General features: G+C 42.4%; 1 long non-coding RNA gene across 6 annotated transcripts in view; it reads left to right on the top strand.

Moving 5' to 3' along the window:
• The window catches only part of LOC310759820, a 48,646-nt gene extending 25,737 nt beyond the window's left edge, over nt 1-22,909 (top strand). For 4 of the 6 annotated variants that reach the window (XR_014546526.1, XR_014546527.1, XR_014546528.1 and 1 more), the window contains 3 exons: nt 8,616-8,793; nt 12,646-12,758; nt 22,762-22,909. This is a non-coding gene — a long non-coding RNA (uncharacterized lncRNA). Of the gene's footprint in view, nt 1-8,615; nt 8,794-12,645; nt 12,759-14,134; nt 14,228-16,255; nt 17,117-22,761 lie in introns of those variants that run through there. The other 2 variants (XR_014546530.1, XR_014546531.1) reach the window with 2 other exon arrangements.
• The last annotated feature ends 916 nt before the right edge of the window (nt 22,910-23,825 follow it).

The raw sequence follows: 23,825 nt of genomic DNA, 5'->3' as shown, positions 1-23,825 counted from the left end.
TGTTCGCACATCTTGATTCCATCTGTAAGTCTCGAAGAGGTGGAAAGTGTATGTCAAACACATGTGCGTTCCCCACAGCTCTCCTTTATGGGTCATGCACTGAAATACCACCAATTCGATTTCAAGGATTGGCAATTACAAAATGTCTTTTGTGTTTCTAGACCTTAAGAGAAGGGCCACCGTCAGAAATGCATGGAAAGCGCACCCGGTGGAGTAGCAATGAACCCCCTCATTCAAGCAGATCTGAGGAACCAATCATGTCTTTATCTTGGAGTTTTGAAGCTTGACAGTGGGGAGGGGAGATCCTAAGCCGAGGGGGGAAATGAACGAATTATGCAGAAAGTTAATGACCCTCAGCATCGGAGTGACATTCCTGAAGCTGTAGAACATCTTCTGCACAGTCTAAACATTATTCTTATTTGCCTAGACTGAGTTCTGAAGTTGCAGCTTCTAAGATCTATGACAGCTTGAAATGAGCTTTGAAGTAACTTACGGCATAGCTAGCATGGTCTGTCCTCGCATTATTGTTGGATAGGCCCGTCCTCCCGTTATTTTAAAAATTGTTTAGCAACAACTGGGGACTTGTGATAGTTTGCATAATCATGGCATTGGTAGTTTCAGGAACAGATTGAATACGCTCCTTCCTTCTCTTTCAGTGATGTGGTGGACATGATGCAATGTTCGTGGATGTTTCTGAGGTGCCTGCCTTGGGCAATGAGGGGACAGTTTGGCAAGGTTGTGACACTTGGTTTTGTTTTTAATTGCACTAGTACCTGCTCTGCCCACTCCACAGACTGTTGAGCTGCTGCAAATATAGCTCTTTACAGTTGAGTTTTTGAAGTGACCAGAGCTTTTGTTCAGGGAGAAATATGACCTGAGGAATGGGTCACTCTGGAAATCCATAGTTCTTTGGATCCAGCAGAGCCAAAGCCATTAACACTCTGTTCCAAAACACCCTGTTCAATGGCTTTTCTTAATATGCTGGGCACAGAAGGTGTCTTCATGGCAGTGGAGCTCTCCACACCACTGAAGTGGAATCTACACATGTTTTTAAAAATGCTGTAAAAATGCTTTTTAAAAAAATGTTTTGAAAAAAACACACACATTGAATTTGCCATAGCTCACTGTCACCATCTACTGTCACATTTGTACATTGCACTTTACAACACACTTGAAACATTTTATTTGCAGCTGTATAGCTGTCTGGTGATGGCTCATCTCTGCCGCATATGAACCTTCTCCAGCAGAACAGATCAGGGGTTAGGATTGCACTGCAATTGTATGAGAGTAATGTATTGATTTGTTTTTATGGTTAAACCAGTGAACAGACACCAAGAAATAAAAAGGGCACCCACACATGGGCGCCAAGTGAGACTATGGGTGATGTATTCAATGTTAGTCATACTCAAGAGTAGACTCAGTAAAACTAATAGGCAAGTTATTGATTTCAGTGGCGCTACTCTGAATATGGCGTACAATGACTATTACATCTAGATTTAGCTTTTTTATTTAAATGGTCCTGCTGTCTACAGGCGGATAGTTATTAAACGTAGTTATAAACACAGAATAAATGCATTCATTGGAAACTTCACACCTACAATATCATCTCACTTTGCCCTCATGCTGTATTCTGTTCATTTCCTCACATCTTGCCTTCTGAGGACAGCTGTCCTGAAAAGCAGTGTTTAAATGTTTTATTTAAAAAAGGAATATCCCCCTGAAGACTCAATGCTCCTATTCCACCATTGCCAGCTCATCACCAAACCGTTACATGATTTACCCGTGTTAAGATTTAGGCAGGAGATTTAGGGTTTGTGCCATTTCCTCAACCATATAATTCCATAGACAGATGATTCTAATTAGCAAGTCAGGGTTAATTGCTTAACTGCAAAGAAATAAAATAAAAATAATGCAAAGAAACCAGTAATTAACACCTTTCCCAGCATGGATCGGAAGCTAATTAATAAGGGGCAATTCGGGCTGCAATTCTAAACATGTTTTCTGGGGAGTCTCATAGACATGAGTAGGGCTTACTTCTAAGTAAACATGTATAGCAAGGGTCATCCACCTTTTTGGACCAGTGGGTACATTTTGAATTTTGGAAAAGTGTTGCAGGTGCTGGTCACAAAATGGCTGCCATGGAGTTGTGGAATAACACAACATGGCTGCCATTGGGCGGCATAACACAAAATTAGAGAGAGTATAGTCAGTGCTGCTTCTCTCCATGATGCCCAGGCATGCCAAAGAAGGCTTTCACAGGTGTCATGGCACCTGTGGGCACCAGGTTGGTAATCCCTAATGTATAGGATTGCACCCTTTGGGTAATTTGTCACTTATCACACAACCACACAGAACAGGAAGCAATAAAATGGGCAAAATCAACAAACTGGAAGCTTTTAATTATAATTGGAAAAGGACTTTTAGCATGTGGGAATCACCTGTGGGTAAACACTGTAGAAGGATCTTGGGCATGGGGGAAGGAAATAATAGGGCATTATATTGAATACTACTTGGCACCCCTATTCTTCTTTCACTTCCAGCTTATTGAGAAAAATCTAAGGTTTCCCATGTGGAAATAACTTTAGTCTAATCAAATGATGACTATCGGCTCAATTGATTGTTGGGCTTAGATCTATATCCTCATGCATTTGTTCTTTGGGTTTTTTTTTACTAAATCAAAAATCATATTTCCACATTTCCCAGTGCCCAAGGCGATCTCCAATGCACTGCATGCAACGATAATAAAAGCCCGTGTGGTGTTGTGTTTGGAGTGTTACAACTCGGGGTTGCTTCCAGATGACCTGCTTATTGAACAGTCATCTTGATTTGTTTGCGCAAAGCCAGTTACCTCAGCCTAATCTACCCCATAGGCTGCTGTGAGGAGTAACAGGCTGCACACAGTTCCCAGAGCTCCTCTTGAGGAAAAGGTTATAGATAATGTTATGTACTGAGTTGAATAGGATCCAAAATGCAGCAATCTGATTGGTCCTAGAACAATAGGATTCAGAATGCAGCAGCCTGATTGGTCCTAGAACAATAGGCTCCAGAATGCAGCAGTCTGATTGGTCCACAGGAGCCACCCAATCCAGCTCCAGGTGGAAGTGAATCCGCGACCTGATTGGCTTACAGGAGAATCACGGAATTAGCCAATCACGTGGTGCTCATTGTGTAAATAATGTATATAAAGCAGACATTCTGGGGGAACTTCCATTCCTCCTCACCACTATGAGCTGAATAAAGAGCATGAAATCCACTCTCGACTCCGAGTATATTTCAGATAAAAATGCGATAATAAAACTATAACATAAATTGAAGCAACCGCAGCCTTAAATTCAGAATATAAAACCGCAATCGAAGCCGCGGACACACCATGCCTTTAAATCAGTTATCATTCCCTGAGAATCCTGATTTACACTTCACAGAGCTACAGCTCCCGGCACCCTTAACAAGCAACAGTTCCCAGGATTCTTTAACTGCATGGTGTAAAAACAGTTTGGAGACTCTTAATTTCATCCTTGTCCTCTCTCTGTTACATTCCTTCCTAGTTCCCCCTGCAATTCTCCTCACCCTTTTCTAGTTCAGTTTCACAAGGAAAGGTTACTAACCCTTAATGCCTTTGTTCTAGCTGAAATCTGCAGACTTCTGCTATCAAGCAGTAGGTAATGGTCTTCGCTGTCTTGGCATGCTGCTGGAATTCTATTATCAGGCTAAGTAACATTTTTCTTTTTTTTTTTAGAATTCAGGAGTGCTCTCTCTAAGTCAGTGCTGCTCCGTGCCAGAACGAAGGTCATTTCAATTTCATGTTATGTCGCACAGTTTTGAAGTGACATGTGTTTAATGATTTCCCCCCCTCCCTAAATGAACTGTAACAAGTATTGCACTAATGGGCTCTAATGAGATGCCAACAAAGAGCAGGGAGGGGAGGGGAGGGTGAGAAGGAGATGAATCTCTCAAATAATATTAAACTAATATTTTAGCAAAGGAGCTGGCAGAAGAGAGATGAAGGTCTCCATTCTCAAGTTTCAGTCACTGCAGAAAAAACAAACCCACACACCAGTTTTCTTTCCTTCGTACTTCCTAGTGATCCATGAGTTCATGGCTGCCTTTCAGCATTTATAAACTCTGAAATATTTAAGGCATTGGAACCCAGTTACAACCTGGACGCCATTTCTCTACCCCTGTTTGCCCTGCCTTTCCCAAGACTTGAACTTTGCAAATAAAACATTTTAAGTGTGTTTTAAGTGCAACATACAATGTGACACCAGATGGCGATGGTGAGCCTTATGGAAAATTCAATGTATTTTTAAAAATGCTTTAAAAAATACCATTTTCAGAATGGTTTTTATAGGTCCGTATAGTTAAAGCTATGGTTTCCCCAGTAGTGATGTATGGAAGTGAGAGCTGGACCATAAAGAAGGCTGACCGCCGAAGAATTGATGCTTTTGAATGATGGTGCTGGAGGAGACTCTTGAGAGTCCCATGGACTGCAAGAAGATCAAACCTATCCATTCTGAAGGAAATCAGCCCTGAGTGCTCACTGGAAGGACAGATCCTGAAGCTGAGGCTCCAATACTTTGGCCACCTCATGAGAAGAGAAGACTCCCTGGAAAAGACCCTGATGCTGGGAAAGATGGAGGGCACAAGGAGAAGGGGACGACAGAGGACGAGATGGTTGAAGCTACCAGCATGAGTTTGACCAAACTGCGGGAGGCAGTGGAAGACAGAAATGCCTGGCGTGCTTCTGGTCCATGGGGTCATGAAGAGTCGGACACGACTAAACGACTAAACAGAAACAAAAGATTCCACCTGTGTCACTAAGGGTGTCCCTACACTACCCAAATTTAAATTGATTCGAACATTTCTCTCTCTCTCTCTCTCTCTCTCTCTCTCTGAACTCTGGGAACATTAGTTCTGTGAGGGACATTATGGATCTCTATCAGGTAATACTACAGATCCCAGGATTCTTTGTGGATAGCTGTGACAGTTAAGTAGGCAACAAACAACAACAACAACAACTCTCATTCTAGAAATGTGTAAAAGTTATATACATTTGTACAGGCCCGTAAAAGCAATCTAGGGGTATGACTTCTGCGGGAGGAGAATTAATCACTTTATTCTGTTGCAAAGATCCTGAATTCTCCCCCCCCTTTTTTCTTTTTAGAAAAAAAAACCCAGTTCTGATTGAAATCTGCTTACTTCTTTGACAGAAAACTAATTATAGCTTAAGGCAATAATAGGCCTGTTCCTTCTATTGTTATTCAAGCGCCACTTCCATTATAATACAGTAGACAGTCAGCAGCTCTCCTTTTGAAGAGATGGGTAAAAACTCCACACATATCTGATCTCTTATCTGTCATACTGGAAATTCATGATTTCAAAAGATAAAAAGATTGGAACTGAACTTGGGGCTAAAAATAAGTTGGGAAACGCAAGTGGGCCATCTTTTTCATGCCGTGCAGGTTTGCTGAACAGCGAGTATTGCAAAGCGTTGTGAGGGAGGCAGAATATTGCCATTTCTGTGACTCTAGTGGACGTTAAGCACTCATTTCCCTGTTAACTGCTTCTGGGGGCGGGGGATTGCTTGCATCTCCGTTAACCTGGGAAATCGCAGGATGAAGATTGGGAGGGTATCCCAGCATGCAGTTCTTTCCTGCCATTTTCACATGTGATGCATTGGGGGGGGGCAGAAGCACAAGTGTGCATAAAGGGTGGTGATGGTGACAGGCCTCGTGTCACACCACATCTGCTGGTGTGAGTGAAATTAAGTGTGACATGGGAGCATATTGATCAAAAAGCTACAGTTGCGTAATGCCACAAGTAACGCAGTGTAAAAGGACGTCGGAAACAAAGACAGAAGCAGTAGTACTATAACCAAGAAAACTAACACAATTACGGAAGACAACCATTCATTCCTATTGCAAATCCCTCTTGAAGCCTGTTGTTTTAAAAGATTTTATTAGCACTGCATTATGGAAGCAGGTCAAATATTTATGTTTTTTTCCATAATATAAGTACGTGACATAAACATGTGCAAATTCTTATATATTTGTAATATTCAGTTTATAAAAAAGAATCCCAGCAAATCTCTCTCCACCTCATTTATAGCCCTGTCAGAATCGATGCAGAGAAGGAAATGCATTTGTACAAAAATATTTTTATGGTGCCTGACTTGTAGATGATCACTATCAGTATATGATTTGTCTTGCAATAGACCAGTGGTTTCCAACCTTTTTTTTGGCCATGCCCCACCTAAGGATCTCTAAAATCCTGATGCCCCCCTGTGACATATAATTCTTATTTTTCAAAAAGTGAGCTCATATTCACGTGGAGGAAGCCTAAGAGGCCATTAGCTTGGTCTAACTCATTCTCGAATTGCCCCCCTTAAAAATCAAACTGCCCCCCTGTGGGGTGTGTGCCCCATGTTGGGAACCACGGCAATAGACATATTTCATTCACAGATTCAGTTGAGTAGTTCTGTGCTATAAAGCAGGGGTAACCAACATGGGGACCTCAAAATGTTGTTGTACCCAGCTCACTTCAGCCCCAGCCAAAATGGTCAGTGGTCAACTAGGATGGGAATCGTAGTTCAAGGAGAGCCACGTTGGCAATTATTGCCATAAAGACAATAAAACAGTATGCAAGAATTAACAATGTGTTGATGAGAGGACAATGGAAAATAAGTTGTTCTACATAGTTGGCAGAATAATGCAGTTCTGTATTTCCTTAGGATCTGTTGGTTTATTATTCATTACATTTATAATGCAGGGATGCAGGTGGCGCTGCGGTCTAAACCACTGAGCCTCTTGGGTTTGCCAATCAGAAGGTTGGCAGTTTGAATCCCCACGACAGGGTGAGCTCCTGTTGCTCTGTCCCAGCTCCTGCCAGCCTAGCAGTTTGAAAGCATACCAGTGCAAGTAGATAAATAGGTACCACTCCGGCAGGAAGGTAAATGGCGTTTCTGCGCACTCTGGTTTCCGTCACGGTGTTCCGTTGCACCAGAAGCGGTTTAGCTATGCTGGCCACATGACCCAGAAAGCTGTCTGTGGAAAATGCTGGCTCCCTTGGCCTGAAAGCGAGATGTGTGCCACACCCCATAGTCACCTTTGACTGGACTTAACCATCCAGGTCCTTTACCTTTTACCTTTTTTTTTACATTTATAATCTAATATAGTGACTGGCCCATGACTCAGTGTGGACTTGAAGCCAGTTTGTGTCTTACCACATTCATTTTTATCACTTCTTACTCAACTCAACGGATAAGTAGAATCACAGAATCATAGAACTGTAGAGTTGAAAGTGACTTTCAGGGATCATCTGGTCCAAACCCTGCCCTCAGTCATCGCTGGATGGCCTCGAACCACCAACCTTCTCGTTAACAGCCAGACACATTGACCTATTGCTGCCACAGTAGATATGCTTAGCTCTATTTAAAATGTGTAGACTGGTTCCACAGAAAAGATAACAGTAAAGACAAGATCTGCAACTAAATATTCCAGTGTGCAGTGATCTTGTTCAGGGTTGCAGCAAACTAGCCAATGCCCTCTTCCAGGATATTCAATTCTATCTCCCACTTCCATTGTTCCCGTCGCTCCCAAAATTGAGCCCTGTGTACACTATAATTTTTAAAAAGCATAATACCACTTTAAACAGTCATGGTTTCCCCCAGTGAATCCTGGGAGCTGTAGTTTTTAAGGGTGCTGAGAGTTGTTAAAGGTAAAGGGACCCCTGACCATTAGGTCCAGTTGTGGCCAACTCTGGGGTTGTAGTGCTCATCTCGCTTTACTGGCTGAGGGAGCCGGCGTACAGCTTCCAGGTCATGTGACCAGCATGACTAAGCCGCTTCTGGCGAACCAGAGCAGCGCACAGAAATGCTGTTTACCTTCCCGCCAGAGTGGTACCTATTTATCTACTTGCACTTTGACATGCTTTCGAACTGCTAGGTTGGCAGGAGCAGGGACCGAGCAATGGGAGCTCACCCCGTCGCTGTGATTCGAACCACTAACCTTCTGATCGGCAAGTCCTAGGCTCTGTGGTTTAACCCACAGCGCCACCCGCCCTTATTCCCCCCAAAGAGCTACAAATTCCAGAATTCCTGGAAGAGGGATAGACTTCTACTCTCATGCTGCATATGCATTAACTTGTCGGTAACACAAAAAATGTAGTCTTTGCACAATCTGGAATTATTCACATTCATCCTCAACCGTGCTGCTTTCAGTCTGGATTGAGTCTGGATCCTGCCATCTACTAGGGTAATTGTGGTTGTTTAATACACATTCGAACTTCCATTTGAACTTCATAAATAATTTCCTGTGCCTTTAAAACATGTTTTTGCAGTTCGTAGATGCATTCCTTCCTCCTATCAAGCAGGTTCATTTAATGTAAAATAACATTTTATATGCTTGAACTTTATTTTTTCCTCTCTCTCTCTCTCTCTCTCTCACACACACGCCTCCTCCCCCCAGTATTACATCAGCTTGCTGAAGACCTAATTTACTTCATAATTTCTGAGTTGATAACCAAAGCATAGATGAGATGGCTTTGCATCCCTAATAAGAGTTATCATAATGTATTGAGGATGAATCATTGCTCTTCTATTGTTGTTCATTTCTAATTAGATGCTGTATATCGCCCTTGGTTTAAATGCGCAGTTCCCTGCGGAATCTCATGCCCCAGATTGAGAGCATATTTGGTCTAATCCAGCTCCCTTTGAAATCTATGAGTGGAAAACCACACGATCAGCTTGCAGAGCCGGCATGCCATAGAAAGAGAGGCAGATGCTACAGGAATAAAAGGGTGAGTGTGTTATTTGTTCTGTTTGCTTTATGGAGGAAGAGTTTCTGCTTAGTATTCCAAGAGTTTTGAACAGGTTAGAAGTCATGCTCTGGGTGGGTGCCTGTCACCACTGAAAATAGCTGTGGCATCTCTAGGGAGTCTACACTGCTATGCCACTTCTGTGCTAAAAGGAAACAAACACAACTTGTTCTGAAGAAGTTCACAGTGCCACTTCAGTCTGAATTTCTGCTTTATTAATCCTTAAAGGTGCAACAGCTTGTTCAATCCTAAACCAAGCCTTGAAATTAATGGTGGTGATGATATGACAATATCTACCAAACTCACTCTCCAGGGATATAACACAAGTCCAAATTTGCCAAATGGATCACTTGTTGAAATAAAACACAAGGCCCACAGAGCAGTTGTATAAAGATTAAATGCCTTTTAAAAAGTGATTTTGGCTGCATATAAAATCTCCACAGGTAAGTGTTTGCTTGTGACCAGTGCATCACTCACATCAGGCACTTTCTGATTTTGCACTTCTCTGAATTTTGCACTGCAGTTCTCCGGACAAGCAATGTTTGAAAGAATGCACACACTAGGGGAGAGATGCACAGAAAAGCATCTGTTAGTGAAAATGATATGCACAATGCACTATATAAGGGAAAACTGATTTGCAAAAATATGCATGTCATGGTAAATTTGCACTAAAACGTTGATGAACTGTCATGAAATGAAAAAAAAGAAAACAGTGACTGATGTGAAAATGTGGACAACTGAATTTAAGACTGAAAAAATGAGAAACCGAGAGAAACAAAAATTTACAGATTCACCCATCCCTAGTGGAGACTGATTCTAGGAAGGATATAATTTCCTGAGGCCTAGCAGAATGGTAGAACACCTGCTTTGAATGCAGAATGTCCCAGTTTCATTCCCCAGCATCTCCAGGTAGGAGGAGAGATCCCTGCCTGAAACTCTGTAGAGCCTCTATCAGTCAGTATTCAGGATTTCGTTCATGCCAATCAAACCCCAGCCTTTTCGTAGTCTTCCCACTCAAAGTCACTCAGCATCCAGCCATCACTGCACATACTGTATGGTCCTTCTCAGGGATATCTCTACATCTACATCTGTACCTTGCTATGCAGATGTGACGGAATCTACATTATGGCAAATTATTCACCCTTTTTGGTTTCACTTTAAGTGATAAAGTGTGCCAGGCATTTTTATAATCCCATGTAACTTGGAAGATATATTGGGGTGGTAGTGGCAGAGGAGCTGTAAGCAACGCCTACATGGTGCATGTGATCAGTGCCGGATTTACATATAAGCTAAACAAGCTATAGCTTAGGGCCCCACTCTCTTGGGTCCCCCAAAAAAATTAAAGGGAAAAAAACACCTGGATGTACATTTCCAAAATATAAGATAATAAACAAATAAAATAAAACCTACGTATAGCAACAGTGTTTTGTGTTGTGTAGGCTGCTGTGATGTTAATAATGGGCCCTGCCTCCTAGCCTGCTCCCTAAAATATCACTGGTTTGCTCATTTCTATATATAGAATGCCTACATTCTGCATGTGCAAATGGCTTTAGATACCTATTAGGTCCATAAATTACCATATAGCATATATTCAACACAAAAAAACAGTGACAATTTGTTGTTGACAAAGGACAGCTAGACATATAAAGGGCTCTATTACCTTCAGTAGCTTATGGCCTCATCAAACCTAAATCCGGCCCTGCGTGTGATATATACATCAGCGGTGTTACAATGCCCAAACGCAGAATCTGGAATGAGCCATTTCTGACATAGAAGTCTAGATAAGCAAAACAAACAAACAAACAAAACCCCAGTGTATTCCCATCACCATAGCTGAGAGAACAAATTTCCCGAATAAAGATTTTGTAAGTGAAATGGAATGCCGAGTATGGAATCCTGCTTTGCTATTGGATAGCCCTTCTGGAGCACGTATGGTAGGCCCTGAGATCAGGATAAGGGTCAGATCCAGGCCATTGCTCAATTAAAGCCTTTCAGCCTGTTTGTCAGGGCGCCTGGATTTTCTTCTAAAACAATTTCAGACTGTAAGGATTACCATTTTTAGAGATTAGCTGGACTATCTTTTTCATGTGTCAATTAAATGCGGGAAGGAGTAAGGGAAATCCTTCGTTCAGCTCTCTGCCCCTGGCCCCACTCATTCATGTTGAAGAATGCAGAAGAATACCGCTATTTTAATGTGTGAATGGTGGTGGGGGGAGGCTAAAGACCTCTATTGAGTAAAGAATTTGCTTCTTGATATATATGGGTACTGTACCCAGCTCCTTAGCTTTTCAGTTCTAGTCTTTTGAAACCGACATGAGAGGAGATTCCATCATGGTACAAGCCATGTACATAGGTTTCCTGAGGTGCTTCCAGTCTGTTGCTATTTGAGAGCTGGGTTGCGCAATTAAACTTGATTTGGTGCTTTGGAGCAACAAAGTCACTTTTTGTGATTAGGAAGGCAAAGGGCCTTCTCGGTGGTGGCGCCCGTCCTGTTGAACGCCGTCCCATCAGATGTCAGGGAAATAATCAACTATCTGACTTTTAGAAGACATCTGAAGGCAGCCCTGTTTAGGGAAGTTTTTAATGTTTGATGTTTTCATGTTTTTAATATTCTGTTGGGAGCCACCCAGAGTGGCTGGGGGAACCCAGCCAGATGGGTGGAGTAGTAGTAGTAGTAGTAGTAGTAATAATAATAATAATAATAATAATAATAATAATAATAATAATTGCACTTGGAAGTGCAGGGTAATGCTTGATGCAACATTGTATAATTCCCCCAGTGCAAACAAATAAAAAGGGATGCTCACTAAATAGGTAACACTGTCTAACCTCTGTGCAAACTTTGTGCAAACAAATCAGGACGAATGCTCAACAAACTTGATTGTATGCTGTTGAAGGCGTACACACAATGCACACACCTAATGCCACTTTGGAAGGCCTAAGCATTCCTTCGCTGCTGGAAGAGCAGGGAAATGGGGACTTTTCCACTTGGGGTGCAGACTTCAGTTTGCACAACAACAACAAAATCCCTCTTCTCTCCTCTCCTGCTGTTCCCAACACTTCTTCCAAATGTATTGGGGGACCCTCCAGAGCAGATTTTGGGGGAGCTCAAGGAGAAGAAGGGATACCGCCATTGTGTGAGTGGAACTCTGCTCATGGAGCATGGGATATAACCCTTAGCATTTAGGTCTTAGTCCGTAAGGTGAATATAGGTTAGCCTGGCCAAGTCCATCATGAAGCCTGCCCTAGGCTCCTGTACTGCTCTGGGCTCTTGTGGAATGATGAGTGGCCTGTGAATTTAATACCAGTAGCAATAATAAATACACATTCTTGCCCATTGATCCTGTGTGTGAGGAATGCTCCTAAACTATCAGCAGTTGGGTGGGCAAATGCTTGGTTCCAAAGCAGGTAGAAATTTCTCAGGAGCCTAGCAACTATCTATTGCGTTACACAATACAGAAAAGGGTTGGATAGGGTCAGTAGATTGGTATTTCCCTCCCCCAACTTCTCTTACACACCTTGCAGGTAAAACCTGTTTAATAGGACCAAGGAAATGAAAAGATACAGGGTCAAATACCAGCATTTAAAGGCATCAAGGCCAAAGCAGGTATCTCAGCTAGTTGCAGATCGCAAACTCTCTGCATGTGATATTTTGAAATACGGCCACTTTTGTTCAAAATAGTTACCTTATCAGTAAAATAATATGTTTGTTTTTCCCTCTCTTTTGTTAGGTAACTCAAAGGCCCAACCTCGCATGTCTGAGAGTAGGCAGAGCTACAAAATACAAGTTTACATATTTAATTTAACATTCCTTTTCCTGTTTTTCTTTTTAAGAAAAGAAACCTGACATGGATGCAAAATTGAGGTCTGAATTCCCCAGTGGGAATAATGAGAGGGAATGCTGGGAGAGAAGAATGCAATTGTATTAGGCTCCGTCACAATGGGAGGTAAGCCCCGACCATTTATAAAAGGTAAATGCTGGCAGAACACAGGGGTTCTGGAGCACCACACTGCAGGTGTGATTTATGAGTCTAGGGACCGGCTATAAATCAACCCCTTTTGTTTTAAATGGTACTGTTTTGACGCAGTAGATCAATTTACATGCAGGGGGAAAGATGGAAAGGGAGGGGAAAGAGCACAGTACATTCAACCCAGAGAACATTAGCGAATCATATTTACAATCAGCGGCAAATTTTCACAGCATGTATTCTGTTGAAGCACGGTGTAATGAGTGCTTCGACAATTTCGGGATTGACCTCTACCAGTCCAATCCCATGCATGCTTACTCAAAAGTAAACCCTATTGAGTTCCATGTGGCTTACTCCAAAGGAAATGCATATCGAACTGCAGCTGTAATGAAATTCGGTACATTTCAAAATGGCCTCCCTTCTGGAATCTGCAGGGAAGTTTACGTACTCGGTAGAATCACAAGATAAATATTTTCCCTGCGCCATTTTGGATTGTAGGTCAGGGATTGCATGTTTGAACTAAAACAAAAGACTACAGTGGTACCTCGGGTTAAGTACTTAATTCGTTCCGGAGGTCCGTTCTTAACCTGAAACTGTTCTTAACCTGAAGCACCACTTTAGCTAATGGGGCCTCCCGCCGCTGCCGCACCGCCAGAGCACGATTTCTGTTCTCATCCTGAAGCAAAGTTCTTAACCTGAGGTACTGTTTCTGGGTTAGCGGAGTCTGTAACCTGAAGCGTATGTAACCCGAGGTACCACTGTATTTGTAGAGCTAAAACTATCATATGTGAGAGAAGGCTTTAGACCAGTCTTATCCCCAAAATGATTGTTTAAATGTACACGTCAGGGTTATTTTCCCTATTAGGGAGCATTCAAAGCCAGATTCAGAGATGCAAAGTCTCACGCTCACCATCGAATTGTACCAAATATAGTAATTTGTGATGAAAAGGTCTAGAGATCCATGATGTGAAGGCAGAGCTGTGGTTGTTGTGTGGCCTCCTTTGTGCCCACTATGCTAGCCTGCTGTCCTGTTACCAGTGTCGAAGTAAGATTCAATTGCTAGTCTTGTTGCTCCATAGCATGTCGGGAGAATTCATAAATTTCAGTTTCTCTCAGTTTCTAGTTTTTCTAATTGTACGCTCAGTTCTCCACATGTCCACATGTGAGTTTTTAAAAATAAAAATGTCCTCGTGTACACTCACCAGTATTTTAGAGCAAATTTATTTCAATATATACATTTTCTATGCAATTTGGACTAATATACACTTTTTTGCAAAGCAATTTCCCCTGATACAATGCATTTCTGTATGTCATTTTCACTAATAAGTGCATTTTATGCACAATTTCCCCTCTAGTATATGCATTTTTGTACACATAGCTCCGTTGGAGAACCACATTGCAAAACTTGGAAAAGTGCAAATTCTGAAGGATGGCTCTTTCGGTTAACATATTGTTTCAGAAAATGTGAATTAGGCAGGTCTGTATTTAAATGCAAATGTAACCCCATTTCTCACTGATCCCTTTTTCCCCACCTCAAATCAATGATGCACTTGGTCTCTTTTTGGCTCAGAGCATAGAACCAAAGGTTTTGTCTCTGTTATCTTGATTTGCCCCCCTAGCTGAGCCAGTAGGCTTTGCAATTTATTTGCATCATTTTTGGGGGGGGGGCTCACGAAGTTTTGCTGCGACGTGCATCACAGGGCCACTGCATGTTTCACTAGGACAACAGGAGAGCTCTAGATAATCCCCGTGCCATATTGTCATTTTCTATAAAAGATGCGCTGAATTCTCAGCAGTGGTGGCCTTCCTGTGTGGTTGGTTGGCTCAGTTAAAGGGTGTGCTGGTAGGAGCCTGCTTAGCCAAAAGTTGCAAGCTGTGAATTTCCTAAAAAAAAACACAACCACCAACCAAACTCAAACCCCCACATACTGCTGGTTGATATTGTGATTTCTTTTAGGGTGTCTCTGCACAATTATTAGTATTATTTTTTATTTGAGTCCTGAAAATGCCATAGATGAGGATGCACAAAACAGACTATCAAAGCTCCATCAGGTTTGGAGGAAAATACAGAGGCAGATAGAACAAGGTCACAGCAGAGTTCCATCGCCACTTAAAGGATCTTAGCTGACAGGCTAAGAAGGTCTTTCCGGCTCAGACCTTGAAGAGCCACTGTTGGCTAGAGCACACCAGCCTTCCCCTGCCTTGTACATTGCTAGTGGTTGGGGACGAAGAGAGTTGGTGATAGGCAGAGATGCCAGCTTTTCCAGACGACCGATTGGGCCCGACGTCCTGGTGTTATGTGTGTAACGTCATACAATACCCTGAGGTCGCACAATGTCCTGACATTGCACACACGAGGTTGTGAGGACCCAGAGGGAGGAGCTGAACGCCCTCTGAACATTAAGGGGGTTTGCCCCCCTAAAAAAATACTGGGAGGCCCAAAGTGCCTTGACTCCCAGGAGCCAGTGCCTATGGATCAGGGGTCAGCAAGCTTTTTCAGCAGGGGGGCAGTTCACCGTCCCTCACACCTTGTGGGAGGCTGGACTATATTTTGAAAATAATTATAATAATTGAACAAATTCCTATGCCCCACAAATAACCCAGAGATGAATTTTAAATAAAAGCACACATTCTATTCATGTAAAAAACACCAGGCAGGCCCCACAAATACCCCAGAGATGCATTTTAAATAAAAGGACACATTCTACTCATGTAAAAACACGCTGATTCCCGGACCGTTTGTGGGCCAAATTTAGAAGGCAATTGGGCCGGCTCCAGCTCCCAGGCCTTAGTTTGCTTACCCATGGCCTATCGTGACAGGCCATTTGGAGTGGTGTTGGGGGAAAGCAAGGGTGGCTGCCCCAAGCTTCACACACATACAAGGCTATCTTCCAGGGCAGTGGGTGATCAGTGCAGATATAGCTCCAGGAGCTGGATTTAATTTCAGTGCTCTGAGTTAATCCCAGACTCCATTGATTGGACTGCTGTCTTGAGCAGTCAGATCTTATTGACCTGTTGCTTGATCTACAGATTGGTTGAGTAACAAAATGTACAAAGTTAAGACCTACCAACCCTACCCTGTAAATTTTGCTCAACGTATTTCTGTACAGTATATACCAATCAAAAACAGCTTCTGAACCAAAGGAGGAAATACAAATGTTTTAGCATAACAAGAACCTCCTGCCTTCAAGCCATTCATAATTTTGTAAGTTTCTATCATGTCACCTCTTATTTGCCTCTTCTCTAAACTCAAAAGTCCAAAGCGCTGCAACAATTCTTCATCGGGGAGTCGCGCCATCCCTTTTGGTAGCCCTTTTCTGAAGCTTTTCCTGCTCTACAATATCTGTTTTGAGGTAAGGTGTCCAGAACAGTACACAGTATTCCATAGATTTGTATAACGGCATTATGATATTGGCAGTTTTGTTTTTCAATTCCCGACCTAATAATGTCTAGCATGTGATTTGTCTTTTTCACAGCTGCCGCCCACTGGGTCGACGTCTCCATTAAGCTGTTTGCTATGACCCCAAGGTCTTGTTCATGATCAGTCAACGCCAGTTGAGTGTACATGTGAAATTAAGAGTTTTGTTGTTGTTGCCCCAACATCACTTTACACATGTTTACATTGAATTGCATTTGCCACTGTTCTGCTCGTTCTCTCAGTTTGGCGGGGTCCTTTAAGAGCTCTTCACAATCCCTTTTTGTTCTAACCACCTTGAACAAGCAAACCTGGCAACCTTGCTGTCTACCCCAACTCCAGATCATTTATGAACAAGCTCAAAAGCACAGACCCTAATACCGATCCTTAGGGGTCTTTTTAATGACAGAAGAGAGTGCCACTTAACATACTAATGCAAGTAACACTTTCAGTTGCCAAGTACATTTTGACCATACGGTCTTCCTCAGTGGCACATATTGATAGGTAAATTACATCCGTATGGTCGAAATGTATTTGGCAATCGGAAGTGTTGTTTATATGCATTAGGCTGTTAAGATACACAATTATATGTAGCTGAGAGTAAAACTTGCCGTTTCTGAAGAGCCTGGCTTTTTATTTATTTTATTGTATTTTGTTGATTTATGAAATTTGTGTACCGCCCTTCACCCATAAATCTCAGGGTGGTTCACAACATAAAAATACGACCTTAGAAACACAAAATGCATAATAAAAAATAAGAACAAAGCAAACCAATTGAAATATACTCTGAGTCGAGAGTGGATTTCATGCTCTTTATTCAGCTCATAGTGGTGAGGAGGAATGGAAGTTCCCCCAGAATGTCTGCTTTATATACATTATTTACACAATGGGCCCCACGTGATTGGCTAATTCCGGGATTCTCCTGTAGGCCAATCACGTTGCGGATTCATTTCCACGTGGAGTTGGATTGGGTGGCTCTTGTTGACCAATCAGACTGCTGCATTCTGAATCCTATTGTTCTAGGACCAATCAGACTGTTGCATTCTGAATCCTATTGTTCTAGGACCAATCAGACTCTGCATTTTGGATCCTATTCAACTCAGTACATAACACCAATAATCCCACAACACTTTTAAAAGGGTATTGGATGTTAATCAGCCAAAGTCCTGGTTGAAGAGGAATGATTTCGCCTGCCACCTGTATAATGAAGGCACTAGATGAACTTCCCTGGGGAGAGCATTCCATAAACAGGGAACCACCACAGAAAAGGCCCGTTCTTGTGTTGCCACCTTCTGGACCCCTCGTGGATGAGGCACACGGAGAAGGCCTCAGATGATGATCTCACAGGTCCCCCACCTCTGCTGAGGGGAAAAGGTGCTGAAAGCCTAAAGCTTAGCAGAAAGTGATCTGACCATGACAAGGGGCTGATCCCCCAGTTTCAGATCACGCTGTTCCCACCCAGCTGAGAAGACAAAGTCCAGAGTATGACCTGCCACATATTGTTTTGGAAAATGCAAATTATGAATGTCTGCCTTTAAATGCAAATTGAATAGATGGTAACCCACATTCCTACTTCCCAGTGCATTTTCCTGGCCCAGTGTGGTGTAGTGGTTAAGAGCGGTTGTCTCGTAATCTGGGGAACTGGGTTTGCGTCTCCGCTCCTCCACATGCAGTTGCTGGGTGACCTTGGGCTAATCACACTTCTCTGAAGTCTCTCAGCCCCACTCACCTCACAGAGTGTTTGTTGTGGGGGAGGAAGGGAAAGGAGAATGTTAGCCGCTTTGAGACTCCTTAAAGGGAGTGAAAGGCGGGATATCAAATCCAAACTCTTCTTCTTCTTTCCTGATCTTTTGATCCAATAAGCAGGATTTTTCTTTTTGCACAGGACTGTGAAATCCACTATATTTGTACAACCTGAATTTGTCGCCATGTGATTGAATCCCAAGCAAAAATAGTAGTGGCCTAGAAGCATCCTTAGTTTTTGACCGTCTTAAAAGGTCCCACTGGGTTCAGTGATGCTTAGTTCTAGCTAAGATGGTATTCCAAAAAAAGTCTCTCTCTCTGTGTGTGTTTGTTTGTGTGTTTGTTCATGCTTAAAGAAATCCAGACTTTTCTTAGCAACTTAGTAATGTTATTGCACATATACTTTAGTTCACCAACAAGAAGGGGGAAATGTCCTCTGACATGTTGTAGGCACTTTTAAGATACTGGACTTGGAACATACTAAACACTCCAATTCAAAAAGTTGATTGCCAAGAATTGAGAAGCATCAAAAATGCAGCAGTCGAAGCATACGCTGGAACACAGTCCAATATATTGAAATAGTTGATCTCTCCACGATGCTACTTGCTCACAAATAGTCCAGTTGGTGGTAAGATGTGTACTTGCTTCATACAGCCAAAAGTAAGGGGAAATCCATCTGCTTGTATTTGAAATCAGCTCTCTAACCTGCTGTTGGTCAAACCCCACCCAGATGGTGCTACTCAGACGTATGCGCTCAAAAGATAATCTACGTTAAAGTTGTGGGTGTCTATTTTTATTTTTCATCTTGGTTAAATACCATGCAGCCAACGTACCCAACCTGCTCTACTCAGAAATCGTGACCAAAAAAAGAAAGGAAGAAAGAGAGATTAACTGGGAGTGGTAGAAACCGTGCCTTTCTGCAGCTAAACATATACATTGGTACCTCGGGTTAAGAACTTAATTCGTTCTGAAGGTCCGTTCTTAACCTGAAACTGTTCTAACCTGAGGTATCACTTTAGCTAATGGGGCCTCCTGCTGCCGCCGTACCGCCGAAGCACGATTTCTGTTCTCATCCTGAAGCAAAGTTCTTAACCCGAGGTACTATTTCTGGATTAGCGGAGTCTGTAACCTGAAGCGTATGTAACCCAAGTTACCACTGTACTATATGGTGAGAGCAGGGGGGTGGAATCTGTAGCCCTCCAGACTCCCATCGGTTTTGCAGATGGGTTGTAGCTCAGTGGTAGCACATTTGCCTTGTATTCAGAAGGTCTCAGGTTCAATTCCTGGCGTTTCCATGTAGGGCCGGGAGAGACTTCTGCCTGGAACCCGGGAGACTGTAGACAATACTGGATTAAATGGACCAGCAGCCTCACTTGATATAAGGCAACTTCCTGGCCCCAGCCAGCTGTGCCAATGGGAAGGGACATAGGAGCCAACTCCTAGGGGCCAAGGTCCCTTCGGGTCCCCGAATAAAATATTTGAGGGGACTGGGCCCCCAAGTTGATGGGCATTGCCATTCAAATGGTGTGCATGCACTGCATCATGTAATCAATTATGCAGGGCAGGGCTTATCTAGGGCCCCCCAATAGTTTATTCAAGTTGGCACCCCTGGGAAGGGTTAAGCCAGTGTGGTGTATTGGTTAAGAGCGGTAGTCTCGTAATCTGGGGAACCGGGTTCACGTCTCCGCTCCTCCACATGCAGCTGCTGGGTGACCTTGGGCCAGTCACACTTCTCTGAAGTCTCTCAGCCCCACTCACCTCACAGAGTGTTTGTTGTGGGGGAGGAAGGGAAAGGAGAATGTTAGCCGCTTTGAGACTCCTGAAGGGGAGTGAAAAGCGGGATATCAAATCCAAACTCTTTTTCTTCTTCTTAATGAAAGTTGTAGACTAGGTAGGGCTGCCATGAAAATCCAGACAAAGTTGTTGAGCTGGCAGCCACAGGTTTCCTCATCCCTGAAGTAGAGGATTCGAGCATCGCCCTGCCCTGAAAACAATGAGGAAAAATGCTCATGACGAAAAATGATAAAACTATTTATCAATATTTGATCAATAAAATGCTAAGTAAAATCAATAGATTAAAGCAATGATAAAAAAAACACATTTCGAAATTCATTCTGTGCTCACTTATCGGGGAATAACAGTACAACCTTTTAAAGGTAAGTGCTAGTTTATATATCTTTACTCAGAAGTAAGTCCTGTTTTAGTCAATCTAGCTCACTCCCAGGTAAGTGTGCATTGCAACCTGTCACGTTGGCAGGACTTCCCTCCAAGTAAAAGATTTATCACACCGGCCTGCAGATGGACAAATATTACACCCAGAGCGAAGTAAATAAACTTCATTGCACATAGCCAAAGGCCTTTGCAAAAAAAAAAAAAAAAAAAAGAAGTATGTTCATACATACATAGTGGGGGAGGTGATTTTTTTCATGCAATCCAGGGCAGGCTGACGCAGATATGTGCCATCTAAATTATGAATTAAGCACGGGCCTTGATACTACACATAAATTATTGGCATGATTACACTGAAAGTCTTTGCAAGAACACACTGATATTTAAAAAGCAAAAGTCAAATCTCTCCCCCCTCCCCTTCCTCCTGTAGTTTATGGTGCCAAAATGCTGCCACTAACTTGTACCGTTTACCTTTAAGAGAAGAGGGTTCTGCAGCGGGCATTTAGCTAGATCTGTACACCTACACGCTGCAGATGGTTTAGTTTTATAAGAGATGAAACTGCATTTGGTGGAACTGATTAAATATAAAAACACCACCATCTGCCATTTATTCTAATATAAAATGGTTTGGGCAGATGCTGACATCTTTCTAGATGATTGATTCATCTCTGACAAGTGAAGATTCTCAGAGGACTCCAGCTGCCCACTGCTCACACAATACCCGTTTTACAAGACGGAACGCCAATCAGAGCTGTTTGATTTGGATGGAGCAGGTGAATGAAGGGCACTTTAATAAACCAGCAGTGTCTGGGCTGCTCTCTCTCTCTCTGCGTTTTTTCCCCTCCTTCACTCCTGGCCCACATTTCACTGGGATGCTGTTTTACACAAATAGTACTAAAGCACAGTTATCCCAGCACAGCGATTATGGCAAAAAGAGCCAGGTTTTGGCACAGGCTGCTCCACTTTCCTCCTCTGCGTGGAAAATAGTTGGAGTCCTTCTACATAGGCAGCTCGCTTTTAACGTTACATTTTTTCCCCTCTGGTGAGTGTTAAGTTTACATCAGGTTTCTGTTTAAAAAGCCTGCCTCGTTATTTATTAAGTATGACACTGGTGGCTTTGTAATAACTTGAGTAACAGATGTAGGCATTCTTCGTTTTAATAAGATCTGGATGCTCTTGACTGCTGCTTGATGCATGGGCCTCAGTACTGCACACTTGTATTCTCCTGTCATTCAGCCCGGACACTGAGATCCAACACCAAGGGCCTTCTGGCGGTTCCCTCACTGTGAGAAGTGAAGCTACAGGGAACCAGGCAGAAAGGGCCTTCTTGGTAGTGGTGCCTGCCCTGTGGAACGCCCTCCCATCAGATGTCAAGGAGATGAACAACTCTATAACCTTCAGAAGACATCTGAAGGCAGTCCTGTATATGGAAGCCTTTTAAGGTTTCATGTTTTACAGTGGTACCTTGGGTTACAGACGCTTCAGGTTACACATAGTTCAGGTTACAGACTCTGCTAACCCAGAAATAGTACCTCAGGTTAAGAACTTTGCTTCAGGATGAGAACAGAAATCAAGTGGCGGTGGCAGCGGGAGGCCCCATTAGCTAAGTACCTCAGGTTAAGAACAGTTTCAGGTTAAGAACAGACCTCCAGAACAAATTAAGTTCTTAACCCTAGGTACCACTGTATTATGTTTTTATATATGCTGGAAACTACCCAGAGTGGCGGGGGCAACCTAGTCAGATGGACGGGATACAAATTTATCATCATCATCATCATCATCATCATGTTTCTTGAGTTATTAACAGAGCCCTGGAAAAACTCACCCCAATTCTCACACTATTTATTAATTTTATTCAGCTATATCCAGCCTTTGCTTTGAGGATCTCAAGGTACATGCCACGCTTTTATTCTCATCACAACCCTGTCAAGGTGGGTAAAGGAAAGAGATAGTGACTGGGCCCATATCACCAGAGAGCAGGGATGGGGAAGAAATTGGATTCAGTTTGCATTCCAAGGCAAACTTGCCTTATTTCCCCTTTTTGGAAACAAGACATAAAATAAACCAAAATAGATATCCTTCAGAATTTGCACTTCTCCAAATTCTGCAGTGCAGATCTCCAGACAAGTAATATGTAAAAAATAAATAAATGCATATACGCTTGGGTGAAATGTGTGTATAAAAATGTAAATATTTGGAGAAGAATTGCAAAAACATGGGTATTAGGCAAAATTGCATTTGTGCATATTGGGAGAAAGTCGCACTAACATGCTGATGGATTTTTATGTGGACTGTCTTAAAAAAAAAAAAGCTGCAAATTGATGTGGAAGTGTAGAAAACCGAACTTAAGATCTGAAAGAAAAACCAAAGTGACAAGATTTGCACATCCCTTCCAGAGAGCTTTATGGCTAAGTGGGAACTGGAAGCTAGCTCTTGCCAGTCCTAACCCAACACTCAGACATCTAATGTGGTGTGATGGGTTATTCTCATTTAATCCAGAAGTTTGTGTTGATGGTGAATATACAAACATTTAAAGGATGATATTGCTGTCAGTACCTTGCATTGAAGGTAAGTTCGTGCAATCAGCTTTTACAGACAAAATCTTACCATGGGGTGATCATGAAATTAATTTTTACATACTCTTTATTTTCACAGAATCATAGAGTCGTAGAATTGTAGAGCTGGAAGGATTTGTTCTTGCAGATGTAGTGGAGCAAAACACAACAACAACTCAGAACACACTTGACACTTTTTAAAAAGGAGTGCTTTCACACTTCACAACATGGGAATGTGGCTAATGGGAATGTGGTGCAAATTATTTTTTATTTTCTTTATTAAATGTCTATATGTCTTCATCCAAGGACCACAGGGTGGTTCATAACATAAAATGAATTAGCTGAACCAATCTGGTTCCTGCCTGTGTGTTTGCACTGCGTCACGCCTTGTCCTCATGGTAAGCAGCAACAATTCACCCACCAGGAGGTCAGGTAAGTGCCTCCGTCCCACCATCCTGTCTGCTACTAGCTGTGGTGTCATACCAGAAATTCTGTTGCTTGTGACACTGTAGTATTTTTGACACGGTTGGTGGTACCTAAAATGTTTTGCTGTAGATGAGTTCCCCAAATCAACCATGAATGCAAAAAGAACCGCGGTGCCGTAAAACAAACGGCAAGAGCCATACTAAGAAATTGCATTTTCCTGCAGCAGTGCCACTGTAAATTCTTTTATCAGTTCCCCTGTTAATTAGAATTGCTGTGTGTTGTCTAACAATAGAAGATTTCATTATGCCTTCTTCAGTAATTATATATTTTAACTATAAAGTATAGCCTATAAATATCAGACAAAAACAAGCACCACCACCTTCTTTGGGTACAGTTAAGGTTGTAAATAGACATCCCTTTAGAACAACACTACACGGTGTGAAAAACTGAAGCTAACTACCAGCTTTGGATACTGAGGTGAAGTTTAAAAGTTATCCTTACCACATTGTGATGTGCTAGTATAGGAAATGAGCTGTAATGTTGGTTGGCACAACAGTACAGTTTTGTTTGCCCTACCTAGGTGAGTCTTCTGTAATGTACTTTCCTTCCCTGTTGTTAGTGACTTTCTTTAGAAAACCCCCTGGGATAGATATCACATCAACAATAGTTAGCAATAAAGTGGAAGTCAAGACTTCTGTTTCTGTAGAGCAAAGGTATGGTCCAGATATTGTTGGACTC

Source organism: Podarcis filfolensis (assembly GCF_964270895.1).
Source record: "Podarcis filfolensis genome assembly, chromosome: 3".
In the NCBI taxonomy this organism is placed as follows: Eukaryota; Metazoa; Chordata; class Lepidosauria; order Squamata; family Lacertidae; genus Podarcis; species Podarcis filfolensis.
The sequence above is the reverse complement of the archived record's forward strand: the minus strand, read 5'-3'. Positions and strand labels throughout refer to the sequence as shown.